The sequence below is a fragment of the Littorina saxatilis genome, unplaced genomic scaffold (genome assembly GCF_037325665.1).
Source record: "Littorina saxatilis isolate snail1 unplaced genomic scaffold, US_GU_Lsax_2.0 scaffold_456, whole genome shotgun sequence".
NCBI lineage: Eukaryota > Metazoa > Mollusca > Gastropoda > Littorinimorpha > Littorinidae > Littorina > Littorina saxatilis.
The window spans coordinates 70,832-76,085 of NW_027128452.1; the positions used below are offsets into that span (position 1 = coordinate 70,832).

Below are 5,254 nucleotides of genomic sequence, written 5' to 3' on the forward strand. Positions count from 1 at the left end.
AGGGGGGTAGGGGGGAGAGACTGAGAGAGAGAGCAAGAAAGAGAGAGGGGGTGAAAAAAAAGAGAGAGAGAGACTGAGAGAGAGAGAAAGAAAGAGAGAGAGAGTGTGTGAGAGAGAGTGTGTGAGAGAGAGAGAGAGTGTGAGAGAGAGAGAGAGAGAGAGAGAGAGAGAGAGAGAGAGAGAGAGAGAGAGAGAGAGAGAGAGAGAGAGAGAGAGAGAGAGAGAGAGAGAGAGAGAGAGAGAGAGAGAGAGAGAGTACTAGTACAGCGCATTCATTCATTCTCTCCATGTAATTTATAATATCTCTGTCTGTAACATCTGCTGTTCTTTTTCGTTTGATATTTGACTTTACTTTTACAGACCTAACTGATCACCAGAAGATTTTCATTTTATCAAACAGACAACGTCAACATCGAAAATAAAACCTCAAAAGTGGGACACCGTGCACACAGCGAAGTGATAAACAAAATCAGCAGACCCCCACATACATTGCGCTACTTGTCAGTCCAACGCTGAGGTCACATTGCAAGGCCGTAGATAAGCTGGAAATAGCGGCGGGAAAGAAGGGAATTCCCCTTCCTTGTGTGCGTCAACAACCACTGGCTGACGGCTATCGGGGAAAATGAGGTCACTGGGTTATGTTGAAGACGGGGAAAATCTGAAACAAATATCGCCTGAAATTAGAATAAACTGGACACATTTACCATCCTTCATCCAAGCAAATATATTTTGTGTGCGTCGTAGTCCTTATAGTGTTAAATTAAGTCGGAAAACGTATGAATACAAAGATTAGTGAGTCAAATTTAGGAAATTATACAGTCTAGGCCAAAATGGTTGGCCATACATTTTTCCCCGTGTGACGACATGGCCCGAGTACTTGTCGCGGCGTGCAGCGCACGCTCCCGGAGACTGTATGACTCGACCTGCCATCATGTCACAATACACCTTCGTGGAATATCATACCGAGTCTAGGAAGTGTGTGTTCGTTGACGAGACACACCCACTGAAACCTGAATTTGACTCTCGACGCATTGACAGGAGTGGTAGACTGAGGGCTATGGTTGCTAGAACGTCACGTTTCCGCAATTCTTTTGTTCCCAGAGCTATCCATGCTTTCAACCAATCACATGTTAGAGGCCTCTATCATGTTTCTCTGTAATAATTATTACTGTACTCTGTTGCTGGGTTATCTGTAATGTATGTATTTTTAGTAACTGTATTACCGTAGTTCAAAATAATGTGCGGTGTTCTAGTCGACATGTGGTGCTTTGTATACCTTGTGTGTGCGTTGATGTGGAGGTGGACTCTTGGACGTCTTTTTGTTATTGGAATTATGGTTTTTGTTAAATTGTATTGCTGTTGCTGTTGTTGTTGTGTGTAGAGTGAGTTGTGTGTTGGCAGACTTGACTTGACGGATGACTGTTTGCGTTAGTGAGACTGTGATCATACTCATAATAGTCATACTCATTTATTTTCTTATGATGTGTTTATTTTTTATTATGCATTCTTATTCTTTTGATTGGAAATGAGTATTGTTACAATATAATTTCCATTTGGATTAATAAATTTGAGTTGAGGAGACGCTCAAATAGACTGTCGTCTGACTCATCCGCAATAGACCTTTTTCGTATAACCTTTGCCCCCAGCGTTTCGACCAATCAGATTTTAGGGCACGGCAGCCTCTCTCTGATAACCGGAAATAAGGGGCAGCCTGAAATATCTCATTCACTTTCGGTGCTCGAAGTACTATTGCCAGAGGATTACTTTGAGAAATTCTGCAAGAAAACGGATTATCTTGTTCAAAATCATGAACAAAAAGTCAAGGACATGCACGAAGGTACGGTTTGAAACGGCTATTGGTGGTATATGGACGAAAGACTTGGCGAACTTCCCCTGCATAAGCGAAGCAGAGGTGATGGACCACAGATCAACAGATCTCTGGATCAACTTTCTTACTGATACTACTGCGTCGACGTTCGACAAGTTATACGACGCATCCAGCGCAAATAATGCAAAACCTTGGGGTAAACGATAGACATACTGTGTGCATAAAATGTCTTTTTGCATGGCACAACAGCTAGTAAGCAACTGTGGTGATCAGACTCAGAGCGAGTGTGCTGACGTCAATGAAGCAGACTCGCAACGAAGTGTATGCTGTTGTGGGGGGACGCTGACCGGACAGGCACTTGGAGCCTACTGCGAGTGTATTGCTGGGTAAGTGTTGTTGGCCTTGTATGTTTTGTGGGATTAACTTGATGGCTGCGTTACTTGGTATCTTACACAATCAGTTTTCATACTCAGTCATATAATGCATGGCACACAAAGTGACAAACACACACAGAGATTCATAATTCTCTACTGAAAATGTCTGCATGCAAAAGCTGTCTTTTTTGACAAAGTTATGAGCAGCATGTTTATGTAATTTCAATCAGTATCTCCAGGAGACCATGCCATGTTGGCTAGGCATGTTCAATATACCAGGTACCTGAGTGCGGAGTTTTATTTAATGTGTACGTACACATGAGTTTGTGAATCCTCTTGTCAATGAAGGTTATCACTGCAGTAAGATCAAATTCCATTCTGAGCCGGTATATATTTTATATAGATATCAACAGCATGCGCTTACAAGCTCTCTGTAGGAATTCCTAGGAAAGATAAAGTTAATTGTTATTAGCAGGCTAAGGAAAATCAAGATGATACAAACGGAATTTGATTGTGTGTTGTTGTTTTTACCCAGAAAGGACAGTCTTGCAACCATGTGGCTGCCACACTTTTTGCTGCTTCACACTACATGGCTGAAGGAATCGACACTGTGCCACCAGACAAAACTTGTACACACTACAAATGTATGTGGAAGGGGCATGCTGCCAAGAAAACTGCACCAGCTGCTCTCGCTGACATACAAATTGTTAAGTAAGTGTGTATAATAATTAATATTAAGGAAATTAGGGTTGCGTTACCTAGAGGTTTACATCAGAGTGTGATCTATTTTGTTCAGAACATAAGTCTCAAAGTTAAAATATAGAGCTTGTTAACTACAAGTACAACAGCTACAAGACTGGGGAAAGAGAAACAGTGATATTTATAAAGTGCATCATCAAAAAACTATGCATTTTACATTTAGTCAAGAGACCAGGGCGGTGGTGTATGTTTGTGTGTAGAGCAATTTCTGGAAAACTACAACATTATGTTTAGGTTAAAAACAAACCAGCCCTGAAAGTGGCAAGTATTTTACTCGCCATAGTGAGTAGAAGCATGCAACTGGTGAGTAGAAGTGTTCATCTACTCGCCAAATGCGAGTGAAGATGCTGAATCAAATTGTTGGTTTGGTTCGTAAAATTTGCTCTCTGGCTGGTACGTTTTCAGAATCACTTGCCAGAGGCTAGTGCATAATTTTTTGACTTTCAGGGCTACAAGCTTAGAAAGTTAAACAGATTTTGTTTAAACACAGGGAAGCGTGATTTCCTGTGGGACAGTTTTGCTACTGCGCTATGCTGGGTTGCCATTTACCTTATTCGACGTGGATGCTGGTTTTCAGCTAAGCATTGTCCTTGTGAAATGTACTGCGTTCAGTATCGTTATAAATAAATAAATCCCTGCGCCTTGAATATGTGCGCGATATAAATTGCATAAAAAAATAAAATTAAATAAAAAATAAAAATCCCTGCGCTTAGAACTGTACCCACGGAATACGCGCGATATAAGCCTCATATTGATTGATTGATTGATTGGTTATACATGTTTGACAGACTGGCGCAACTTGTTTTAGCATTTGTACCCAGCATAAGATTTGTCAGTGTCAAGTAAAAAAAAATAATTTCATTTTCAGGTATGCTTCAAGACAAGACAAGTTTCCCCGGACGACTCTTCAAGGCCTCAATTTTGACCCAAGAAGTCCGGATGCAAGGAAGCGCGACTAAGAGATCTTCAACAACCGGTACCAACCGTTTGAAGGCTGCATATAGTTATGATATACTGAACTATGGTTTTCAAGGTGTGATATTTTTTTCCAATACCAGTTAATTAAGTTAGTAGCAACAGTTAACTGTTCTGTCAAGTGAAAAATGTATGTAGTTTCGATATGGACAGGTAAAATCAGTACTTTGTTTACAGCGAGGGAGGGTACGTAGTGCTGTCACCTCTGTGTGTGAGTTCAGGTTTAATTTTTTAAATGCCTGCAGTTAAGACAGAAGATTGTGGAAGCTGATAAGAACTTGTGTCAGAGGATAGTAAGAAGTGTTTCGGCTTCGTACGGACTATACCATCATCCAGGACTTGTGTGTATTATTCGGAGAACGTATCAGAGCCGAGGACATGTGTTGTGAACAGCGATTCTCAGTGATGAAAGTGTAGTGTGTGTAATGCCGGACTGTGTTCTTCTTCAACTTCGGAATGGCAAGGAGGTATTTTGTGAGATGTTTTATGATTTGATATCCATGTACTGATGATTTGATTCAATAGCGAAATGTTTGAAATGTTCATTCGTTTTGTGCCATGTTTGTTGTTCAAGAGCGTGTTGTCACCATCCCTTATGAATGTGCCGATATGGACGTGTGTGAATGTTGGTGCAGACATGAGCGTTTGAGCGAGTGAATTTAGAAGCCCTGTGCATGAAAGTCATTACCGGACAACGAAATCAGCAAACATAGAAATTCCTTGTCATACACATCGATCTAATCAAGGTAATAATGTTAGCACTTTTTTTTTCAATTTATTTCACAGTTATTTGTTATTTTTTTGAGGAAATTATAATGCAATTCACCGATTTTAAAAAACATGATTCCAATTGTCTCCCTTGAACAAATTTGTTTGTACAAAATTTGTTACTTACTTTTTTTTTTCAAGGCTATATCAAGGAAAATTCTTTTTGAACTGATTGTGGGACCGTGCACAAGCTGACAGACTTGAACTCAAAAGTTGCAGAAGATTCTTGGCTGCGACTTTTGAGTTCAAGCCGATCAGTTTGTGCACAGTCCCAAGATTTGTCTATAATTATTTATTTATCACTTAAAATAAAATACAGTTTTTCTTTTAATTAAACTGTAGATATGTCAAAGACTGTTTTGAATAATTTTGGGGGGTAATTTTCTTTAAGCAATAACTCAAGTGAATGCACAAATTGTGTATTAAGGGTCGGTACAAGGGAGACAATTTGAAGCCATTTTAAAAAACAAAGCAGTATATTGCATAATAATATCCTTCAATTATAACAAGAAATAAGGAATAAACGTCTCTTGACATGTTGTCTACCTAA

General features: G+C 39.8%; 1 long non-coding RNA gene across 1 annotated transcript; it reads left to right on the forward strand.

Annotated features, from left to right (window-relative positions):
* Positions 1–1,619: 1,619 nt before the first annotated feature.
* On the forward strand, positions 1,620–5,016 carry LOC138956801 (uncharacterized). The gene is made up of 3 exons (XR_011452801.1): positions 1,620–2,214; positions 2,738–2,913; positions 3,830–5,016. It is a non-coding gene; the product is annotated as an uncharacterized lncRNA (long non-coding RNA).
* Positions 5,017–5,254: the final 238 nt, after the last annotated feature.